This window comes from Schistocerca cancellata, chromosome 6 (genome assembly GCF_023864275.1).
Source record: "Schistocerca cancellata isolate TAMUIC-IGC-003103 chromosome 6, iqSchCanc2.1, whole genome shotgun sequence".
Taxonomy (NCBI): Eukaryota; Metazoa; Arthropoda; class Insecta; order Orthoptera; family Acrididae; genus Schistocerca; species Schistocerca cancellata.
Window position 1 is genome coordinate 511,021,582 of NC_064631.1, and position 25,896 is coordinate 511,047,477.

General features: G+C 43.4%; 1 protein-coding gene across 2 annotated transcripts in view; it reads right to left on the reverse strand.

Annotated features, from left to right (window-relative positions):
* LOC126190945 (NBAS subunit of NRZ tethering complex-like) overlaps positions 1-25,896 on the reverse strand; it is a 410,919-nt gene that overhangs the window by 100,817 nt on the left and 284,206 nt on the right. The gene's annotated exons all lie outside the window — the stretch shown is intronic.

The following is a 25,896-nucleotide window of genomic DNA, read 5'->3' on the forward strand; positions in this document are numbered from 1 at the left end:
CAGTATATGAGCGTATAGCCAAATTTAACAAATGGGATGACACTGTGTGTTTGGCTAACATATTTTTCTACTTGGAGGACACTGCCAAGCAATGGTATGAGAATAACAAGGAGAAGGTCACAAGCTGGGAAGTATTCCAGGCAGAACTGCGCAAGTATTTTGGTGACACACAACGAAAGAAGCGCATTGCTGAAGATAAATTAAAGTGCAGGGCACAGCATCCAGGAGAAACTACATCATCCCACATTCAAGATGTCTTGGAGCTGTGTAAAATAGTGGATCCTAGAATGGAGGAGGAAGATATGGTCGCACATCTCATGCAGGGTCTTGCTCAGGATATGTATCAAGCCCTACTCCTGAAGGAGGTTTCAACAGCAGATGACTTCATAAAATGGTGCCAGTATATCGAGACAATGCAGCAAAAAAGAATTATACGCAAGAAGTTTGAACGGCTCCCAAACACCATATCAATGTCTGTTATGGAGGAAGAAACTGATTTCACAAGTGTTCTTCGTCAGATAGTGAGAGAGGAAGTTCAGAAGGCACTTGGATTGCACGGTGAGCAAAAAACTGAGATGCTCCAAGAGATCATAAGGGAGAAAGTGGAACAGACATTGAACCCAATCTCTTGGCCTTCATTTCCCTTTAGAACGGTAAAAAAGTCGAGACCCAGGTGGAGTTATGTTCCTACAATGCCACATGATGAATCTGTTTGGGCACCAAAGACCAGGATAACCAACCAATATGTTTCCACTGCACAATACCGGGACACATGCTGCTCTATTGTCGAGAAAGGCAGCGGATATTTGATGACTCCCACACCAGAAGACGGCAGACCGATCTTAGCCAATGCCAAGTCCAGGACAATGAAGATGAACAAGAAGATGTGGGTGCAGGACGACATAGGTCACCACTGCCGCAAGCTAGCCACTGGAGAGAACGTTCCCAACATGCCGATCAAGGTCTCCATCACCGTTTAGAAGCTACAGCCAATCACCTAGCTGCCGCAACCTGGAAAACTAAAGGGTGCGACTTTCCTTGGAGGTGAGGCCACCAAAGAGAAAAATCTTCCGCCATCGATCGCTACAAAAATGATAGGAAACTATGTCGATATCCTCATGGATGGTCGACCAGCCCAAGTTCTTGTGGACTCTGGAGCATCATATTCAGTCATTTCGGAGATGTAACATTGCCAGTTGCAGAAAACTGTATTCGTCGACAACAAAACATCTCTGCTGAAAGGAAATAATGCGAAATGTGTAAAACCTACAGGAATATGTACCATTCATGTGGGTATAAGTGGCCATACACAGCCCTTAGAATTCGTCGTCTTACAGAGTGTAGTCATGACGTCATTCTCGAATGAGACTTTTTAAAGCTTCTCAGGCAATTAAAGATTGTGATCACTCAAAGATTATGCTAGACGAGATGAGATAATGTGGACAAGATGGGAATCCGAGTATGTGGAGACTATGTGTGCTGGATGAAGTGATCATTTCTGCAGTCAGCACTAGAAAAGAAACTGTCATGTGTCATGCCATGCATCAACCCATGGATCTTGTAGTGGAATGTAAGAGAAGCATACCACTGAAGAATAACTTGGTCATCCCAGCCTCTGTCGTCTCGTTTAAGAATGGAGTCGGTGAATTGTGTATAGTGAACTGTCACTGAAAACCACAGATCCTTCCAAGATGCATGTGCATAGCAAACACTGAGCCGTTAATTGCATGAGAGCTGAGCATCATAGAAACCTCCCATGCTGAGTCTGTGGGTGAAATTAGCGCTACCACTACGAGACAATATCTTCTAGCTCAACTATCATCAGATCTCACTAAGGAACAACAGAAGAAGCTACTTGCCATTCTTCAAGAGTTCTCTGAATGCTTCAATCCACAGGTGAAGAGCAAATTAAACAAATCAATGGTGAAGCACCGGATTAGCACTGGCGACCATCAACCGATACACCAGAGGAGCATACCGTGTGTCAGCAATGGAACATCGAATAATTCGCGATGAGGTAGAGAAAATTATGAAGAATGACATCATTCAGTTTTTGCAGAGCCCATGGTCATCACCAGTGGTCCTCGTCAGGAAAAAGTATGGTAGTTGGCACTTTTGTGTTGATTACAGGAAACTTAATAAGATAACTAAAAAGGATGTTTACTCCCTAACACGAACTGACGATACACTACATTATCTGAAGGGGGCTGAATTTTTCTCAACCAAGGACATGTACTCGGGAAACTGGCAAATCAAAATGGATGAGGCTGATCGTGAAGAAACTGCATTCACCACCTCTGAGAGCCTGTATGAGTTTAAGGTAACGTCGTTTGGTTTGTGTAATGCACCAGCAACTTTTGAACGGATGATGGATAATCTTCTACATCACCTGAAGTGGACGATGTGTCTTTGTTATTAAGATGACATTATAGTGTTCTCGGAGACATCTGATGAACATATAAAAAGACTGAGGGCCATTCTTAAGTGTCTCCGACAAAGTGGACTGAAACTTAATGGCTCAAATGGAAACAGGGAAGGGGCTGGATGGTGAGAACAATGACTAACGAAGGTTGAGGTGAGGAGGGTTATGGGAACATACGATATATTGCAGAGAAAATTCCCATTTGCACAATTCAGAAAAGCTGGTGTTGTGGGAAGGATCCTTATGGCACAGGATATGAAGCAATCATTGAAATGAAGTATGTCACGTTTGGCAGAATGCTCAGCAACATGGTGGTCCACTTGTTTCTTGGCCACAGTTTGTAGGCAGACTTTCATGTGGACAGACAGCTTGCTCGTTGTCATGCCCACATAGAATGCAACACAGTGGTTGCAGATGAGCTTGTACATCACATGACTGGTTTCACAGGTAGCCCTGCTTTTGATGGGATAGAAGATGTTCGTGACTGGACTGGAGTAGGTGTGGTGGGACGATGTATGGGACAGGTCTTATATCTAGGTCTATTACAGGGTTATGAGCCCTGAGATAAGGGGTTGGGAGCAGCGGTTGTGTAGGGACAGTCGAGTATATTGTGTAGGTTCAGTGGATGGGGGAATACCACTGTGGGAGGGATGGGAAGGATAGTGGGCAGGATATTTCTCATTTCAGGGCACAATGAGAGGTAGCCGAAATCTGGGTGGAATAATGTGCATCTTACCATCCCCTACAACACAGAAAATATGCTGAGGTGGCAAAAGCCATGGGATAGCGATATGCACATATATCTATATATGTCTAAAAAGAAAGATGATGAGACTTACCAAACAAAAGCGCTGGCAGGTCGATAGACACACAAACAACACAAACATACACACAAGATTCAAGCTTTCGCAACAAATGGTTGCTTCGTCAGGAAAGAGGGAAGGAGAGGGAAAGACGAAAGGATGTGGGTTTTAAGGGAGAGGGTAAGGAGTCATTCCAATCCCGGGAGCGGAAAGACTTACCTTAGGGGGAAAAAAGGACAGGTATACACTCGCACACACACACACACATATCCATCTGCATATACACAGACACAAGCAGACATTTGTACAAATGTGGTGTGGTTTGTACAAATTTGTACAAATGTCTGCTTGTGTCTGTGTATATGCGGATGGATGTGTGTGTGTGTGTGTGTGCGCGCGCGCGCGCGCGCGAGTGTATACCTGTCCTTTTTCCCCCCTAAGGTAAGCCTTTCCGCTCCCGGGATTGGAATGACTCCTTACCCTCTCCCTTAAAACCCACATCCTTTCGTCTTTCCCTCTCCTTCCCTCTTTCTTGACGAAGCAACCGTTTGTTGCGAAAGCTTGAATCTTGTGTGTATGTTTGTGTGTCTATCGACCTGCCAGCGCTTTTGTTTGGCAAGTCTCATCATCTTTCTTTTTAGATATATTTTTTCCATGTGGAATGTTTCCCTCTATTTTTATATATATATATATATATACTTTGCAAGAAAAACTTTGATCCATATGGAAAGAGGTGGCTACCAGTGATTTCTAAACACATGTGCTTAGATGTTCTACAGAAATTCCATAATAAACCTGAGGCTGGACATTTAGGATTTATTAAGACATACGATAGGATCCGCAAGAGATTTTACTGGCCAGGTATATTCAGGAGTGTCTGTCACTATGTGTCGCACTGTTGAGAGTGCCAGAGAAGAAATGCAGTTCCTCAGAAACCACCTGGCCAACTCATACCAATTCCACCAGCCGAAATGCCTTTCCAACGTCTGCTAGCAGCAATAGATGGATTATTATTTGCACTGATTATCTGACATGCTATGCCATTACAAAAGCCGTGAAAACAGTCGAGGCATTTGAGGTAGCCAAATTCATTGTAGAAGACATTGTATTAAAACACAGTGCCCCAAGGTCGTTAAATACGGATTGTAGGCTCAAGAAAATGATCGCCGAAGGTATGACGCGAGCCACCGCCCTGTTGTCTACCAGCCTGGTGATCTTGTCTGGATCTTCACTGCTGTTCAGAAGGTTGGTCTCTCTGAGAAGCTCCTCATGCATTACTTTGGATCTTATAAGGTTGTAAGAGAGTTGTCTGATGTTACTTATGAATCTGAAGAATTCGACCCCGACACAAAACGACAAAAGATCAGATATATGATCCATGTCCTTCGAATGAAGCCCTATAAGGATTTGGCAACCCAGTATGCAAGACTGATGACTTGTTCCCGGACTAGGAGGATGTAACACCGAGACGCTGTTCTCTTAAGGAGGGAGCAATGTCACAGAAGAAGCTGAGTAACACCATGGTGTAGTGGTTATGATACTAAACTGCTGCATGGAGGGTCATGAGTTCAAAACTCACCTGGACTGTACAATTTTAATTTATATATTTGGTTCGAGTACATTCTAGAAGTATCCACAAATGTCAAGAATCATTGTACTGGATGTTCTGTAGCTGTATATATACTGTATGTGATCGGGCCGGACGCAGTTCACTCTGTGCTCTAGTATGTGCAAGTGCTGAATAAACCTTCGTTAAGTGAAGTTAGTGTTCGTCATTCATCTAGTTACACCTTCTTCTACTTGACAATATTATAAAAAGTTAACAACCTGAAAGCTTTCCACATCTATTTGTCAGGAAGATCTAACTCCACAAAGCTGAGTTTTAAATTTTAAGAAGCAAGAATTTATTTAGAATCTTCATGCCAATCAATAACATCAGTATTATATACATACCTTTGGGATGTCAACAACAGGATATTAACTGGAAGTAAAACAGTTTAACAAGCATGTTTACTTAAATATCTATCTGCAACTGTCTTCACTTTCTGTAGAATAGAAAGAGACAAAAATGGAGTCTTCAGGTATTTCTGCATGTTGTTTATTTATGTATAGAACGTATATACTAGAATGGGCTCTTAAAAATGGGAATCTCTAATGGAAACACAAATAAAAACATTTTGCAATGAATTTATTTACATAATGATAGCACTAACACAGGCACCTTACCAAGATAAATACATGATGAGCCACTATTATAAGTGAAAAGTCAACGTTGCAAGCTACTGCAGAGAAAATTGCTTAATCATTATGGAAATATAGCAGTCATACACTGAGTTGTGGTAATTGTTGATAATTTATCTCCTGTGCTTCAAACAGTAAAAGTATGTTGTCCAGTGCTACTGAACAGTTATCAGTTATTAGAGGACAAAAATCTGAGGAGAAGGATGGGGGGCGAGAGTGTTAATGATGGGATAGGAGATCAATGAGGTGCAAAGTAACTGAAGATGACAGGATGGGTGCACAGATGGGTGCAGTGCTAGCAAAGAGATGGTCATGAATAAAAACTAGTGGAGATTTAGGGCAAGAAGATTGCAGAAATGCAGGATTTGTTGGAGAGAAAATTCCTATTTGTGTAGTAGAGAGACAATGCTCACAGGGTGGGTGCTGGGAGTATAAAAATACCAGAAGAATTGAATCAGCTGTTGAAGTTATTGGTGTGTGGGGTGCAGCATTTTCAGCAAACAGTTGGTCAAGTTTGATTTTAGAGGCTGTTATGGCTATGTATGCTGGTTGACAAGTGATTATTACCTATATCCACGAAGACAACTGCACAGTAATTGCAAAAAGATTTGGTGTATGGAATGGCTACTTTTATGTGCAACATGAACTTTGATCAATAAGAAAATGCCTGTGAATGGACTGCAGCAGCAGGCGGTGGGTGGATTTAAAAGACAGTTTTGTACCTGTGTTACCCAACAGGACACTGATCCATGAGTTCAGGATTTGTAGTAGGAGTGCCACAGGGATGCAGTAGTGTACCATGTATGTTGGGTATGTAATGGAATAAAATTTTAGTGGATGGTCAGATTTTTTATTAAAATATCCTACATCTCAAAGCATGGCCAGAAGTGCTCAAAAACCTATGAAAGGCTGTTTGGTTGGTTGGTTAAAAGAGGGGGGGAAGGGACCAAACTGCGAGGTCATCGGTCCCTTGTTCCCGGTAAAATAACTACACAATGGAAAGAAGAAAAGAAAGGAGATGTACAGCACAATAACAGGAGAAAGGAAGAATCAGAAGAATGGCAGAGGGACAACCAACACAACTACAGACAATACAGGAAAAGAAAACCACAGAGAGAAGCAAGAAACAGGTAGAAGGGGTAAAAACAAGAGAGCAGATGACCGTGGCTGGTCAACCACGAGAATAAAAAGGAAAAGCCAGCCACTCTGCGACACAATAAAACATCCACCCTAAAAGTATTGGAGTGATGAACACAAACAGACAAAGGACATGAGCTAAAACTTATATAGAATGATAAAAGTCACCATCGTGTATAAAATGTAAAACTAAGTTAGCCAATGAGGCATTGTCAGCTAAAATTAATGGCAACGAGTCCAGTAACTGTAGAGTCCATCGCAGGGCAGCCAATTGAGGACAGCTCACCAAGATATGGGCACTGTCACCCGAGTGCCACACCGACACTGAGGTGGGTCATCACAGTGCAGAAGGTAGCCATGTGTCACCCAAGCGTGGCCAATGTGGAGCCAGCAGAGAACCACTGAGCCACTGCTACAGGTCACATGGAGGGCTGCCACACATTTGTAGTCTCCTTAATAGCACGCAGTTTGTTGTGCGTGCTGAGGTTCTGCCATTTCGTCTTCCAAAGCCACAAAACCTTGCAGCATAGTACTGAACGCAAGTCAGTTGCAGAAAAGCTGATCTCCATAAGCGGATTCCACATAGTTTGTTTGGCCAGCCTGTCAGCAAGTTCGTTGCCTGGGATTCTGACATGACCTGGGGTCCAAACACCACAACACCACTGAATGACTGGACCATTCCAGGACATAGATGGACTCCTGGATGGTCGCTACCAAAGGATGAGGGTAGCACTGGTAGATGGCTTGTAGGCTGCTCACCGAGTCTGTACACAGAAGAAACGACTCACCAGGGCATGAACAGATGTGATCAAGAGCACGAGATATAGCCACCAGCTAGGCTGTGAAAACACTGCAGCCATCGGGCAAGGAATGCTGTTCAATATGTCCTCCACAGAAATACGTGAGTCGGCATGAAGCATCAGCCATTGAGCCACTGGTGTAAACCTCTTCATGGCCTCAGTACATGTCAAGAATCTAGTGGAAGCAGCAGCAGCAGAGAGCTGCGGGATTAACTGAGTCCTTAGGGCCCTGTGAAAGGTCCAGGCGAAGCTCCAGCCTAGGTGTACAACATGGAGTTCTACGTGAGTGGACCTCAAGTATAGCTCGGAAAGAAGGGATCGGACCCGAACTGCAATTGGAAGCCCTTACCTGGGTTGCTGATGTGGGAGATGAACCGCCATGGGTGGGAAAAGGAGACGGTGATTCAGATGTGCAGGAGAACTAAGAATGTGTGCAACGTAACTGGGCAGCAGTTGTGCAAGCCTAACCTGCAATGGAGGGACTCCGGTCACCGGACTTGTCCTAAAAGCTCCTGCTGCTAGGCAAATGCCACAGTGGTGCACTGGGTTGAGTAAACGCAATGCTGAGGGCGCAGCAAACCCGTAAACCAGGCTCCCACAGTCAAGGCAGGATTGAACAAGGGATCTGTACAGCTACAGCAGTGTAGAGCGATCTGCACCCCAGTTGGTGTTGCTCTGGCAGTGGAGGGCATTGAGGTGCTACCAGGATTTCTGCTTAAGCTGACGAAGGTGAGGAAGCCAACTCAATCAGGCAATGAAAACCAATCCTAAGAATCGATATGTCTCCACTACAGAGAGTGGATCATTAATAAGGAAAGTTCTGGATCTGGATGAATGGTATGACGCTGACAGAAGTGCATAACACACAACTTTGCGATCGAAAACTGGAAACCTTGGGCTACAGCCCATAACTGCGCCTTGTGAACGGTCCCCTGTAGGTGCTGCTCAGCAGCACCAGTACTGGTGGAGCAGTATGAAATGCAGAAGTTGTCTGCATACACAGAAGTTGACACGGACAGCCCTACTGCTGCTGCTAGACCATTAACGGCCACTAAAAATAGAGACACACTCAATACAGAGCCCTGCGGGACCCCATTCTCCTGGATATGGGGGGGAACTATGGGAAGCACCAACTTGGACATAGAAAGTATGATGTGACAGGAAAATTTGGATTAAAATTGGGAGCGGGCCTCAGAGACCCCACTTGTATAATGTGGCAAGGATATGATATTGCCAGGTGGTGTCATATACTTTTCGTAATCAAAAAAGACTGCAACCAGGTGTTGGAATCTGGAAACGGTTGTTTGAATGGTGGATTCAAGGGACACAAGACTATCAGTGGTAGAGCGACCCTGGCAGAAGCTGCCCTGACATGGAGCCAGTAGGCCACATGACTCCAGGACCCCAACCCAAGCACTGACACATTATACGTTCCAGCAGCTTACAAAGAACATTGGTGAGGCTGATGGGCTGATAGCTATCCACATCAAGTGTGTTTTTACTGGGTTTGAGCACTGGAATGATGATTCTCTCCCGTCATTGTGCTAGATCCGGTTGAAGATGACGAGGAGATGTCACTTGTGGTCAGATGAGAGATGTTTAATCATCTGACTGTGGGTCCGATCTGGCCCAGGAGCTTTGTTGGGGCAATGTGCAAGGACAGTGAGTAGCTCCCACTCTGTAAATGGGGTATTATAGGATTCACTGTGGTGTGTAGTAAACTAGAGGACTTTCCCTTCCAGCCACCATCTGAGAGTGCGAAAGGCTGGGGATAATTCTCTGATACAGAGGCTCGAGCATAGTGCTGAGCGAAGTGCTCGGCAATTGAGTTTGTGTCGGTAGATAACACACCATTTATGTTAACACCAGGAACAGCTGTTGGGGTCTGGTACCCAAAAACACATTTTATCTTTGCCTATTCTCTCTATTGGGAAGGTGACGTATGGCACCCAATGGTCAAGGCATATCCCTCCCAACACTCCTGCTTCCATTGTTTATTAAGTTGGCGAACATAGGCAAGGAGCTGTTTAAAGGCTGAGCTGTTTCAAGGTATGAGGTGCTCCATGGAAGGGTTGCGCTTATGCTGCTGTAGAGCTCGTCAACGTCCTTAATTGCTTCAGCGATTTCCAGCGATCAATAAGGGACTGCCTTTCGCTGGAGGCACCCTAAAGAGTGAGGGATCGTGTTTTCTGCCACAGAAATGACTGTTGAAGTCATCTGCTCAACCATCACATCGATGTTACCATGTGGGGGAGATTCAACAGTGACAGCAGAGATGAAAGTTTCCCAGTCCGCCTTGTTTAAAGCCCATCTGGGCAGGCGTCCATGGCCCTTACACTGGGGCAATGACAGTAAGAAGGGGAAGTGGTCACTACCACACAGGTCGTCATGTGCTCTCCAGTGGACAGATGGGAGAAGTCCTGGGCTGCAAATTGGTACATCAATGGTCGAGTAACTACCATAAGCCACACTGTAATATGTGGCGGCCTGAGTATTTAAGAGGCAGAGATTGAACCGAGACAGTAAAGTTTTGACATCTCTGCCTCGGCCAGTAAGAACGATGCCCCCCCCCCCCCCCCTCTCTCTCCACAAGGGGTTATGGGCATTAAAATCTCCCAGAAGTACAAAAGGTTTAGGGAGTTGATCAATCAGTGCAGCTAACACATTCAGGGGTAATGCACCATCCGGAGGAAGATATACATTGCAGACAGTTATTTCCTGTGTCGTCCTTATTCTGACAGCCATAGCTACAAGGGGGGTTTGAAGGGGCACAGTTTCACTATAGACTGAGTTTAGGACATAAATACCAACTCCACCTGACACTCAGTTACAGTCGCTACCGTTCCTGTAGTATCCCTCATAGCCGCGGAGAGCAGGGGTCCGCATGGCCGGGAACGAGGTCTCCTGGAGGACAACGCAGAAAGCAGGTGTAAAGTTTAACAGTTGCCATAGCTCAGCCAGATGGTGGAAATAATCGCTGCAATTCCACTGGAGGATGACATCATCGTGAGACTGGGAAGGCATGGGACATTCAATGAGGCAGTTTACACCTCAGGGTCACCTGCTGCCATCGACTTTTTGCCTGAGCAGTCTATATCCATTGTGTCTGAGGGTCCAGCGAGCTCTAGGTCCTCAGCGGACGCCAGAATCTCCACCTCATATGCAGACGCAGATCTTGTAGGTAGAAGTGGTGTGGGTGCCACTGCAATTCCCTTGGTCTTGAGGACCTTCTTCTTGGATTTCTATTGCTGCTCCTTGGGTTCTGCTGCCTGGGAGGACTTCACTGATTCAATCTCCAGGACTGAGGGTGAGTGTGAAGCCCTACGACCAGCTGCTTTTGGGCCCTTCAGCCACTGGTGGGTGTCATCTTTCCCACTAGCAGAAAGCTGAGAAGGGAGTGACACAAGGGACCCCTTCCTAGCAAAAGGAGCCGCATAAGACTTACACTTCTCCAGCTCAGAAGTGGGGACTGATATCCCCGATGGTTGAGGTGGTGTTGCTCCCGAAGTAAGTAGTGCGGGAGCAACAGGGAGGGAAATGCCCACCACCATGAAATGGGCAAGGTGACAGGAATGTGAGGAACTGATGGGGCGACAAGCGTTCTCGTAGCAGCAGTGTAAGAGATGGTCACAGGCACAGGAGGTAAGCGCTCAAATTTACTCTTGGCCTCAGTGTAGGTCAGTCAGTCCAGCATCTTATATTCCATGATTTTCCTCTCTTTCTGTATAATCCTGCAGTCTGGCGAGCAAGGTGAATGATGCTCTCCTAAGTTGACACAGATGGGAGGCGGGGCACATGGAGTATTGGCATGTGATGGAAGTCCACAATCTCGACATGTGATGCTGGAAGTACAGCGGGAAAACATATGGCCAAACTTCCATCACTTAAAGAACCACATTGGGGGAGGGATATATGGCTTGATGTCACACAGTAGACCATCACCTTGACCTTCTCGGGCAATGTGTCACCCTCGAAGGCCAATATGAATGCACCAGTGGCATGCACCAGTGGCAACCTGATTATCCCTCGGACCCCAATGGACGTGCAAGATGACATGAACACCTCGCTGCTCTAAATTGGCGCGTACAGCTCGTCGTCAGACAGAAAAAGAAGGTCCCTGCGAAATATAATACCCTGGCCCATATTTAAGCTCTTGTGGGGCGTAATGGTAACAGAAACATCCCCCAACTTGTCACAAGTCAGATGCTGTTTTGATCAAGACTGACCCAGAGCGCATTTTGGACCAGCCCTCAATCTCCCTAAACTTGTCCTCCAAATGCTCCACAAAAACTGATATTTCATGGACATGAAAGATTCCCCATCAACTCTCGTACATTCGAGGTACCGAGGCAAATAAGCTTCACTACCATCCTTAGCCTAACTTTCCTCCCATGGTGTAGCCAGGGAAGGGAACAATTTGGGGTCATATTTCTTAGCACTGAAGTTAGACTTTGCCCACTTAGAGACTACTGGTGGCGGACCACCAGCAAGAGATGACGAACCATGCTTCATGGCATGTCATCCCCCCTGATGCCATCCACTCTGACCAGAGACCCTCCCCACGGGTGCCACCCAGCCTCAGCAAGGGCCACCTGGCAGGATGGCCATTCCAGAAGTCCCGATGCCCCAAGGAGATGGGCATCTACTCCCTGGCATACGTGGGGAGTTAACAGTGCAGGCATCAGCAGAGCGATCCCTGTGTCATCAGGGGGCTACAGCCAACAGGGTACATGGCGGCCCCACCACAAAGGACTGGCTATTGCACTGGATATGAGCTGCAAACAATTCCATAGTCCTCGTCGGCACAGAAAACGACACTGTGTAGTGGGTGGAGGAAATGCACCCAGGAAGGTGTCCTCGCTCAAGAGATGGAGGATGAGCGGGACTGCGACGTGACGACAAGAAAGTAAGCTAAAATCTCAATGCATGATGGACATGATGCACCATGTAAGGCACCCTACCCCAATTGGTTCACTCTTCAGGAAAATTTTGAAAAATGGAGGTCAAACCTTACAGGGGACCATCACATAAAGGCCAAAAGGTAAGAGACTCCTTTTAGTTGCCTCTTATGACAGGCAGGAATACCTCGAGCCTATTCTAACCCCTGGGCATGCAGGGGGTCTATCAAAGAACATGTTTGAGATTTTTGTTTTTTAGGTCTGAAGGTTAATGGAGAGAACAGAAGTGCTGGCCAGCTGTTAATTCACAATGGTATCAGGCTTGCTGATGCCATTGGAAGAACTGGGAAGAGATTTCTGCTTTGAATGGGATGGACAGAATATTAAACACCTGCAAGGGTTCTGGCAAGACCATCCTTACACTTGGAGATAACACCTGCTTCCCAATCAAGTTGTCAAAGTGATTTTTGACAACAAATAGGTTACATTTGCCACAGCAGAGGTACTTTTCATTATTTGTGCATTTTATATGACCAAAAGTTTTTATCGAATTATAAGGGAGATGGCCATCAACATCCAAAAAGCTAAATTATTGAGTTGAAAAGCACCTGGTGATGCGGATTTTGGAGTAGATGTTGAAGTTATGTGGGGAAAATGCAGTCTCTGCATTCGCCATTTGTCCAGCTCGTGAATATGTAATCAATGAATCTAAACTAAGCAATGAGCTTAAGCTGTGGGGGGCACAAGAAGAAATCCACAAAGTAACTCATAAAAAAATTGGCGTAGGATGGTGTCATGTATTCATGGAATTCCATAGAGTTGGTTGTACACTTGGCATTTAAAGCAAAATAACTGTATGTTAGAATTTGGTTAACCACGCAGAGATCAGGGAAAAGGTGGCAACTTTGGTGTAAAAAGGACACTACGAAACATGGTGTTCCATGGCAGCTGCATCATCTGCATGCAGAATATTGATAAGTCTCTCTCTCTCTCTCTCTCTCTCTCTCTCTCTCTCTCTCTCTCTCTCTCTCTCTCTCTCTCTCTCTCCCCCTCTCGCCTTCCAATATCCCAATATTTCCCTACAGTCACCATGTTCTGCATTTTGTCCCTCCTACCATCTACTGAATAATCACACACAAATGGTGATGGTGTATCTACAGATGTGAGAGTGTGCATTAATAGAAAAAGGGCAGAAGATTGATAGCTAGTGCAATTTCATGACTTGTACATAAAATAATACTCAACAGATCACCTGGAAGCAGATCATTAATTTAATGCCTTGTCCAGTACATCCATGCACAATCCATTATTATTTCACTCCTCTTTTATTATTATTATTTATTATTATTATTATTATCGTTATTCAAGGCATAGTTTTATATGTTTAATTCCTGTGCCTTATTGACTCATCTGTTACAGGGTGTATACGCGAACAAGAAAAAATAATTCCCGGGTTTCTCCCGGATTTCCCGTTTAAAAATACACTTTCTCCCGGGAGAAAACATACTTTTTCCCTGTTAACTGAGAGTATATTTTCTCTCGGAACAGTTTAACTTATCAGTCCTTTGAATGATTATGGTTTTAAACACGGGCGTAGAATTTCCCGGCACAGAGGGAAAAAAAGGGGTTTTGGAAAGATCTTTGATGTGCAGCAACATGTACGCTGCATATTTTCGTATTACAAAAGTATAAATTCGAATTCCACCAAACACCGCTTGCTACTTTCCGAAGCATTGAAATCGAGATTGCGATGTGCTTTTGTAAGCCAGTCATAGCTCATGTCACGTGATCTCGCCAGCCGATTACAGCGGGTATTCAGAGCTTAGGAAACGTGATGTAGTCAGCCAATAGCAACATCACTGTTAAGTAGCGCGAACACACAAACAGAAAAAGTTAATGGTTTAAATTAATATACATAGTGTTGCTACACGAAACGCAAAGCTTTCACATGTAATATTGGTCCATAAGATTAATACACTGCAAGAGAAGCTAAGCTTCCACATATACTGTTGGTCTTTCATGCGTGTATTACAATTTAAGATATATCACACAAATGTGCCAGTAAAATTTTTAATAACGACATAAATTTCTGATCTTCTGCGCTAGAAATTCATCTAAATGGCTCATTATCGAAGAGTTTATTTTTAAATGAGAGTGAAACGCTCTGTGATTTAAGAAATTCATCGTACATTATTGTACATAGTTCTGGTGTAACTGCCAGAATGATACTTTGATGGTAACACTTTTCAAACCACCATTCAGAATATTTTCCCGTGACCTGTTAGAAATAGGTTCGTTTCTGCAGTTGCCAGAGAGCGCCAGATGACAGGCGTCACCGCGCTTGTGCAGCTACGATGTCGTAGGGAGCCTGTATGTTCGTACGTATAAAACGTTAAAAGATCTTACACTATGTCATAAAAGAAACAAGACATCAGAGGATACTCCAAGAGAATCGGAATTTCGTGACCCATACTAAAATGCGCACATTTAAAATGCACATTCGTATGTCCAGATTCCCAGTGAAGTAGGCCACGACCTTATATTAAGTTTTCAATGTGGTTTTCAGGATGTAAATTTTCTTGGAGCACCAGTACTGTGTTATCTCATGTTTGGTTCTTTATTATGGCATAATGCCATACGTGCTAGAAGTTGAAAACATGCACCTGAAATGCAGCGAACAGTGTGTGAAATTAGAACACTTCATTTCAAATATATTGTCTGCCTCAGCGGAAAAGATTAATAAGAAAAATTTCTTTAGCAAACCGACAAAAATGACTTCATTGTTGTGCAAGGCAATTAATGCTTGACTGTCAGATAGGTGGAAATAAAATAAAATCTGCAACTAGTAACACATTTTAGCCTTCCGTAATTACGTGAATGTATTTTAATTCACTTGATAGCTCCCGGCCACAGAAATCTGTTTTGTTTTCATTTGATGTGAGAGCAGTAAACAAAGAGGAAACAGCAAAATCACTAAATGTAAACACAGGTCAGGTGGTGACTACCCACTTCCCCACTGTAACTCAGACTGCTCTGCACATCAGCCCCGGATCTACGATATTTCCGAACCGGGGCAATACTCCGCCACTCTCTCTAGCGTTTGAGAGAGGACGTCAAAAAATTTAAAAAAAGCACATCTTTCTGAAGAGTTTGATGCATAAAACATGTGTGTTCAAGGAAATGTAACACGTGTTATTTGGTCGTAAGTGTGCCAAAGTGCAGTGCCTCGCCTCCTCACACAGCATTCTTCTATCACACGTCACTGTACTTCGCTCTGTGGAATTGAAACGTGTATGTTTTGTAATGGATACCGTCAAACCATATTCAGAACAGTGGAAATTAAAATGTCCTGTGGTGCCTCTCCTGCTTACAGTCGGCCAGTGTGACATCTTGTCCCTCTATTTTTAAAAAAAAAAAGAACTATTCAGAAAATTTGCACTCTTTATTCCCCATCAGTTAACAACTTGCTGCTTTGTGTGACATAAAGGTAAATATAGGATACATAACCAGTTAAGACATGAGACAAACAAGACAATACACATTTCTTCAATCCTTGGCGCCTAGAATTTTTTCTCTCTAATCTTGCTACAGCTTTACATGGTGTGCTTTCCTTTCTGTGAAAGAATCTATTACCTCAAAGTTCGCCAAACGTTTTTCTACATGAAAAGACAAAATGTCAGTGTCTCATACTGAAAAAGCTGTTAATACAAATAGGATCCAAGACTAGTGTGGTTTCTCGATCTGATTACGTCTATTTTGTCACTGTCTGCTACATAAAACAAAATAGGCCTTTCTAATACAGTAACAATTGTAACACACATCAAATGAATGAGACTGTTTTGGCACAAATGGTCTTTTTTGTAATGACAGAATATAATTCACAATGTACCAATATCAAATGCCTATTAGCAAAAAGCTATATGTTAGGAAATAGTTTCACACTTCATTCATATGCTATAGTTTCTCAAGTATGAGATCGAAAAGTAATAGTACGAAATTTTTATACAAACTTGGAATCGTCATATTGTTCCATAATTTGTGTGATATTCCCATTTCTTCTCCTTCCTCTTTCTAACAAACAGTTTTGTTATCACTAATTCTGTAACTATTCCTGCCAATGTCAAAGCTTATTCGCAGGTTGACTTCACTAACTCTGCCAGAATCACCAGTGTACTTATCCCGCGATTATTCTCCAGTGAGGCGTTTGTTACATGTTCGTACAACGCATTTTCCGCACTGCTTCCAGAATAGAACTTAAGGCAGCTGCTAGCCGGGGACTGTACAACTAGCCCTTACTAGTATAGCGATATGGCCAAAAATTTTCTGTCAACATTTTATTTTCTTGAATACACCAAGAAGGTTAGATTAGATAGATTAGATTAGATTAATACTAGTTCCATGGATCATGAATACGATATTTCGTAATGATGTGGAACGAGTCAAATTTTCCAATACATGACATAATTAAGTTAATTTAACAACATACTTAAGTTAATATAACAACTTTTTCATTTTTTGTGTTTTTTTTATTTTATTTTTTTATTAATTTTTTTTTATTTATATCTAAAAATTCCTCTATGGAGTAGAAGGAGTTGTCATTCAGAAATTCTTTTAATTTCTTCTTAAATACTTGTTGGTTATCTGTCAGACTTTTGAACTATTTGGTAAGTGACCAGGCTTTAGTGCCAGTATAATTCACCCCTTTCTGTGCCAAAGTTAGATTTAATCTTGAATAGTGAAGATCATCCTTTCCCCTAGTATTGTAGTTATGTACACTGCTATTACTTTTGAATTGGGTTTGGTTGTTAATAACAAATTTCATAAGAGAGTATATATAATGAGAAGCTACTGTGAATATCCCCTAGATCCTTAAATAAATGTCAGCAGGATGATCTTGGGTGGACTCCAGCTATTATTCTGATTACACGCTTTTGTGCAATAAATACTTTATTCCTCAGTGATGAATTACCCCAAAATATGATGCCATATGAAAGCAACGAGTGAAAATAGGCGTAGTAAGCTAATTTACTAAGATGTTTATCACCAAAATTTGCAATGACCCTTATTGCATAAGTAGCTGAACTCAAACGTTTCAGCAGATCATCAATGTGTTTCTTCCAATTTAATCTCTCATCAATGGATACACCTAAAAATTTGGAATATTCTACCTTAGCTATATGCTTCTGATTAAGGTCTATATTTATTAATGGCGTCATACCATTCACTGTACGGAACTGTATGTACTGTGTCTTATCAAAATTCAGTGAGAGTCCGTTTACAAGGAACCACTTAGTAATTTTCTGAAAGACAGTTTTGACAATATCATCAATTAAGTCTTGTTTGTCAGGTGTGATTACTATACTTGTATCATCAGCAAAGATAACTAACTCTGCCTCTTCATGAATATAGAATGGCAAGTCATTAATATATATTAAGAACAACAAAGGACCCAAGACTGGCCCTTGTGGAACCCCATTCTTGATAGTTCCCCAGTTTGAGGAATGCGCTGATCTTTGCATATTATGAGAACTACTTATTTCAACTTTCTGCACTCTTCCAGTTAGGTACGAATTAAACCATTTGTGCACTGTCCCACTCATGCCACAATACTTGAGCTTCTCTAGCAGAATTTCATGATTTACACAATCAAAAGCCTTTGAGAGATCACAAAAAATCCCAATGGGTGGTGTTCGGTTATTCAGATCATTCAAAATTTGATTGGTGAAAGCATATATGGCATTTTCTGTTGAAAAACCTTTCTGGAAACCAAACTGACATTTTGTTAGTACTTCATTGTTACAGATATGTGAAGCTACTCTTGAATACATTACTTTCTCAAAAATTTTGGATAAAGCTGTTAGAAGGGAGATTGGACGGTAATTGTTGACATCAGATCTATCCTCCTTTTTATGCAAAGGTAATACGTAATCTTTCTTACCTGTTATTCATTTATTTCCACTCCTGTAATCTGAGTCTATGGATGTCGCTAGTAATTATAACAAAGCTCATCATTCGCAAACCCAATCAACCACACAATCAGACAGCAGTTGGCATTCATCCGTTCGGCCTTACTCCGCTCAGCTTGTATAGCCCCTTTTGTCTGTAGGAAAGTCAGTTTCTACATGCAACGAGGATCCCCTGACAGAGACATCGCATACACTGTGCACACATTCACAAATCAACTTACGATTCATTCAGAAATCAACTTAGAATGTGTTAAAAAATGTTCGAAAACCGACAGGAATTAGTTTCAAAGTCATATGATTAATCGATAGACTAACGTGCACTGCATGCTAGTCGCTTTGTGAAACAAGGTCTTTTCCCCCTCAAGAATATGAATTCTGAGCATGCATGAATCTGGCAGCTTGGGCACTCCAGTAAAATTTTTCCCAGTAGCATCTTGCTGCTTGCTGTGATTGCTTACGCAGCTAACAGCCACATTTCTGTAGCCAGAAGTGGGAGAAGGTACTACTAAACTGCACATGCGCATGATCCTGCTTGTTTCTGCTAAAACTAATCTCACGCTCATCGGAGGCAATTTGTTGTTACAAAGCATTGCATAGTCTTCCTAAAGCCTTTGACACATTTTGCTGTTGGCAGACACTTGTATGAACACTGTGTTTTGTCATTGTATATGGCTCATTTCCTTTGCAATTGAAGTTTTGTTTTCGTTTTTCTCTCGTTCATGTTTTCTTGCTGCAGTATTATTCTGCAGTAGCAGGATACAATAATATCCTTCGTTAGAGTATCGGTTCTTACCAGTCAAAATTACAAAAATTTAACTGAAACAAAAACAATGGAAAATTCCCGGAATTCTAAAAAATTCCCGGGTTTCTCCCGGGTGAAAAAATTCCCGGGTCTTTCCCGGATCCCCAGTTGTCCCGGGTCGTATAAACACTGTGTTAGTTTCCATGGTTTATTACAATAATATGGCATTGACATAAGTAAGAGGAATGCCGTGCTGATGAAACAGTTATGGTACAAAGAACTTTATAGAGTGTACATAGGACTGAAAACTGGAGGGCAGTTTTCACCCTAATCAATGATCATAATAGGTTACTTTATTTCTCCTGACTTTATCCTGTGTCTTCATACGGTTGGTCGGACCACTAATCGAGACATGACAGTGTTAGTGATAGAGCATGGCCACATGCCCTTCTCATAACAGTTGGATGGTCATTCTTTCTGCTCTCGAGATGTTTCCCGTTGGTGACGGGACTCTGGCAAGGGAGCAAGGACAGAGTTTTCAGCTTATATTGGCAAGAAAGTACACACAACTTAGAAAAGATCCGTTGACTACAAGTGTCCCACAGAACATTGCCAATTCACTACATCAACTGCTACACAGTTAAAATAACAAAAAATGGGGATCATATACAAAATTAACGATCTCTGTCTGCTGCAAGACCATCATGATACGAAAGTCAGGAACATACAGTGTCTAACTGATATCTCATTCAAATTAAGTTCTTCGTTATCTACATGAAGTGTTATTTTTTTAAATATACATTAATGAGTGCTCAGGTAAATACATATATATAGCAACTCCTCTAACTGCTTTAGATATCAATTTCTAACCACATTCAGTGTTATTTCAAAATCAAAATTTGTTTTCAAGGCAATGTCAATAAATATGGACATGTAAGCGAACTGAAAGTCTCTATCATTCCTTGTAATTAACAATACACAGAGAAAGAGCAGCAATTTGATGCTTATACAGGGAATCTAGGAGACACTGTCAATATTTGGGGATTGACAGGAATAGCCACTTGAAAAAAAATGTCTAGTAAATATAGGTTCTAAAATGCATACCTCAAGGGCTATGGGCACTTGTTCAGTAGAAGAGGAGTGATTCACATCAGGAAGATTAACAATTGCTCATAGCTCTTAAGGTATGCATTTCAGAGCCCATGTTTATTCGAATTTTTTGCTCTGAATGATCATTCCTGTCATATCCCTGAACATTAACTATTTCCTCTGGAACATCTTGTATGTTTTGGATTAATAATGTGTGACACTGTGAGCTCCACACAAGTTTTGTGATGATAAACCATACATGATTTTTAAAACAACTTAGTTCTTGGAATAAGAAAGAGCAGACAATGATCTTCTGTTACTCTTTAACTATATTCTAGCACAGTATGATTCACCAAACACTTTATAAACTGACATTAACATCTGCAAAACAGTGTTCTTTTTTCCTATAATTTTTATTAATTTGTGTCACCTTACACAAATAAAGTTACTTGTTATAAGTGATATGCTGAAGACATTCTACTTCTGGTAGATCGCAAAACAAGTAATATTTGGAAAATTGTCATGGAACTCAATAATTTCACTACAAACATGAAGCTCAGAAACCACACTGGATGCAACAGCATTAATTCACCAAATTTCACAACAGTATAACTACAAGTCCATGGGGAACTAATTACAACACATCCAACATTCACAAATCCTCAAGTCATTGAACACCACATGCATACTGGATACAGACTCAAGATAAACAAAACATTTATATGCAATCTTAATAAAACAATATCTGCAAATCGAACTCAACATGGTTATGGAATAATCACTTGTAATGCTTAGTCCACATATCTTTTATACAGACTCAGATATTAAAGAAGAGCAAATATACACTCCTGGAAATGGAAAAAAGAACACATTGACACCGGTGTGTCAGACCCACCATACTTGCTCCGGACACTGCGAGAGGACTGTACAAGCAATGATCACACGCACGGCACAGCGGACACACCAGGAACCGCGGTGTTGGCCGTCGAATGGCGCTAGCTGCGCAGCATTTGTGCACCGCCGCCGTCAGTGTCAGCCAGTTTGCCGTGGCATACGGAGCTCCATCGCAGTCTTTAACACTGGTAGCATGCCGCGACAGCGTGGACGTGAACCGTATGTGCAGTTGACGGACTTTGAGCGAGGGCGTATAGTGGGCATGCGGGAGGCCGGGTGGACGTACCGCCGAATTGCTCAACACGTGGGGTGTGAGGTCTCCACAGTACATCGATGTTATCGCCAGTGGTCGGCGGAAGGTGCACGTGCCCGTCGATCTGGGACCGGACTGCAGCGACGCACGGATGCACGCCAAGACCGTAGGATCCTACGCAGTGCCGTAGGGGACCGCACCGCCACTTCCCAGCAAATTAGGGACACTGTTGCTCCTGGGGTATCGGCGAGGACCATTCGCAACCGTCTCCATGAAGCTGGGCTACGGTCCCGCACACCGTTAGGCCGTCTTCCGCTCACGCCCCAACATCGTGCAGCCCGCCTCCAGTGGTGTCGCGACAGGCGTGAATGGAGGGACGAATGGATACGTGTCGTCTTCAGCGATGAGAGTCGCTTCTGCCTTGGTGCCAATGATGGTCGTATGTGTGTTTGGCGCCGTGCAGGTGAGCGCCACAATCAGGACTGCATACGACCAAGGCACACAGGGCCAACACCCGGCATCATGGTGTGGGGAGCGATCTCCTACACTGGCCGTACACCACTGGTGATCGTCGAGGGGACACTGAATAGTGCACGGTACATCCAAACCGTCATCGAACCCATCGTTCTACCATTCCTAGACCGGCACGGGAACTAGCTGTTCCAACAGGACAATGCACGTCCGCATGTATCCCGTGCCACGCAACGTGCTCTAGAAGGTGTAAGTCAACTACCCAGGCCAGCAAGATCTCCGGTTCTGTCCCCCATTGAGCATGTTTGGGACTGGATGAAGCGTCGTCTCACGCGGTCTGCACGTCCAGCACGAACGCTGGTCCAACTGAGGCGCCAGGTGGAAATGGCATGGCAAGCCGTTCCACAAGACTACATCCAGCATCTCTACGATCGTCTCCATGGGAGAATAGCAGCCTGCATTGCTGCGAAAGGTGGATATACACTGTACTAGTGCCGACATTGTGCATGCTCTGTTGCCTGTGTCTATGTGCCTGTGGTTCTGTCAGTGTGATCATGTGATGTATCTGACCCCAGGAATGTGTCAATAAAGTTTCCCCTTCCTGGGACAATGAATTCACGGTGTTCTTATTTCAATTTCCAGGAGTGTAGAATAAACCATTGCAACAAGTCAACTGTTAAGACTATCTTATGTTAATATTGAGACTAACATCTTCACAATACGGTGAGCAATAATCTATCCTTTTCATAACATTGTCATTATTCCATCCTGGATTTTCCATAGTTTGGGGGGGGGGGGACTTCGAGCTTCGAGATATAATGGGCACACACACACACACACACACACACACACACATACACTGTGGAACACACAGAACTTAGTAGAACAATTGCAGACCTTGTATGTGGGCTCTATTTACTTACATTGGGCTACACTTTCACGAAAGACAAATATGGGTCATCCATTTAGTGACATAGAACATGATCTAAATTGGTAATAGTGAGGGATAAGATTTGCCGATAAAAAAATTTTATTATAACTGCTAAAATGACAGAGAGTTACAAAACAAATAACTGGTCACAAAATTTGCAATGTCAACATGCCTCCATAAAAGAAACTATACTCAAAATCACCTCTTCATATTATCATAGACATATTGGTAGCAATAGTTATTGTGTTATCCTTGATGAAATAACATGTCTTTTATCTGTTAGTAGAAAGCTCTAGGGAAAAAAAATTGTCGCAGAACATTGTTCACGTACCTATTAGAAATTATGGCTTGGTGGAAGATCAGTCCTACAATTCTTATTGCACAGACTGTGCACCAAAATTCTGTTTTCACATTATGCAGATGCTCTTGATGTAACTGATGACAATTTTTAGAACTCCAACACTGACTGATCTGCAAGTTCATGTACATCAATAAAAGCAGGCAACACTTCATAACTCACCCAGCTTATTCTCAGCTAAAGCTAACACACCACCTGCCCACAATGAAATGAATTTTGTCTCACTGAAATATTGCTTGTAATACTGAAAGATCAAAAGTGATATAATATGCATCCATTTGGTGTGTTGCAGCAGGATACATCTGATGATGCCAGGTCCTGTGGCAAAACAAACATGGCAGACTTATGAACTGCTGCAGACCACCACAGCCTCACTTGTCACAACCAGATGATGTTTACAGTGAGCTCTCTGGTGCACCTATTCACAATTACCATGCAGTACGTGGCTCTATCCTGGACTGTGTTTGGACTTTGCTGTTACACACTACCAATGTTTGGATAGTACATGGACTTGCCCGTCAGCCTAACAAGGTACTATCTTTGCTCACTGTTCAGTTGACTGTTGCATTTCCAGTAATGAATCAGGCATACTGGTATACTGAAAGTGAGGTTTGTATTTGAGTGTTCCTTAGTCGAGCCTATAAAAAGTGTTCATCTGCACTAACATGTTAGTTATCCAACAAACCTCCAGAGTATTGTATTGAACAAGAGGCATTCACCTCAAGAAGTTTTCTGTTTAGTGTACTTCCGGAAGATCAGGAACTTTTACTTTCTGCAATTTATTTGCACATAATTTGAACTTAGTAAAATCTGTGTCGTTGAAGAAGCTGAGTTCCAACAGGTATGTACTAGCCAGCCTTCCAGCCCCCCTCCCTCCCCCCCACCCTCTCTCTCTCTCTCTCTCTCTCTCTCTCTCTCTCTCTCTCTCTCTCTCTGTGGAGGGAGAGGGAGGGGGAGGAGGGAAGGGGTGGAGGGAGGGGAGGAGGGAGGGGCGGGAGGGGGAGGGGAGGGAAGGGGAGTGGGAGGGAAGGGGAAGGAAGGGGAGGGGGGGAGGAGGGAAGGGTAGGGGGAGGAGGGGAGGGGAGGGGGAGGAGGGAAGGGGAGGGGAGGGGAGGGGGAGGAGGGAAGGGGAGGGGAGGGGAGGAGGGAAGGGGAGGGGAGGAGGGAGGGGGAGGAGGGAAGGGGCGGGGGAGGAGGGGAGGGAGGGGGCGGAGGGGAGGGGGGAGGGAAGGGGAGGGGGCGGAGGGGAGGGGGGAGGGAAGGGGAGGGGGAGGGTGGGGGAGGAGGGGCGGAGAGGGGGGAGGGTGGGGGAGGAGGGGCGGAGAGGGGGGAGGGGGGAGGAGGGGCAGAGAGGGGGGAGGGGAGGGGAGGGGGAGGGAGAGGAGGGATGGGGAGGGGTGGGGGAGTGTGGAGTGTGGAGGGGGTGGTTGTGCGGGCATGCGCGATGGGGGCAGGTGATTACAATTGAAACATATTTGACTCTCAGTCTGGAAATATAGTGTTGAATTAAGCCACCTCTAGTTTTCTTATATGAGGAGTGAAGTATAAAACCAATTATATTTTGAATTTATAGTTTCCGTGCTGATTGGTAACAGGCCCACTAACAATTTACCCGCAACACGCCGCCCCCTCCCCCCCCCCCCCCTTCTGACCAGCTGGAGGTGGTTTTCTATTTATATTGGTGCTGCTCTGTTTTGGTTTTCATAACCAACATGTCACTGAAATTAATTTACTGACATCACGTGAGGAGAATGTGCTCAGAGTAGAGTTATTGTGTCCTGCTACAGGGTAGCCATCGTCAACTGCTCTGTTTCTTTAGTTAGTATCCATGAACTTTACATATGTCTGCTTGTGTCTGTATGTGTGTGTGTGTGTGTGTGTGTGTGTGTGTGTGTGTGTGTGTGCGCACGCGCGCGTTTGTATACCTGTCCCTTTTTCCTCCTAAGGCAAGTCTTTCCGCTCCCGGGATTGGAATGACTCCTTACACTCTCCCTTAAAATCCACATCCTTTCATCTTTCCCTCTCCTTCCCTCTTTCCTGATGAAGCAACCGTGTGTGTGTGTGTGTGTGTGTGTGTGTGTGTGTGTGTGTGCGTGCGTGCGTGCACGCGCGAGTGTATACCTGTCCCTTTTTCCCCCTAAGGTAAGTCTTTGCGCTCTCGGGATTGGAATGACTCCTTACCTTCTCCCTTAAAACCTACATCCTTTCGTCTTTCCCTCTCCTTCCCTCTTTCCTGATGAAGCAACTGTGGGTTGTGAAAGCTTGAATTTTGTGTGTGTGTGTGTGTGTGTGTGTGTGTGTGTGTGTGTGTGTGTGTGTGTGTGTGTGTGTGTTTGTTAGTGTCTCTATCAACATACCAACGCTTTCGTTTGGTAAGTTACATCATCTTTGTTTATATATGTGTGTGTGTGTGTGTGTGTGTGTGTGTGTGTGTGTGCCACCAATAAATCCTTTAGGCTTCTCTTAAACTTGATATAAAGTAGAATCTAACTTCTGCACCATTTCAGTGCATTAATGTGTTCATTGTAAATGAGTATTGTAGGTCTATTATATGTTTATTACCTTATAAATAAAAACAATTTTTTTATTTTAAATTCAGTGCATTAATGCAATCTTAGTAAATGAGTGTTTGTAAAATGATTCTTTCATATAGTGTTCATTAAAAAAAAGTGACGTTCATTCCACTTGGGACCTGTGGAAGGTACATTAGCTTATTTGTTTCAGTTGTAAATATTTGTCATGTATTATAGTTTTTCTGACACGTTCTATTCCTGGAGGACCTCCTCTCTATGGATCAATTGGAATGAAAGCAAACCTAATCTAATCTATTTGAATGGGAAAACATAATCAATTACTTAAAATTTACCAAGTCATGAATGGTCTTTCTAACC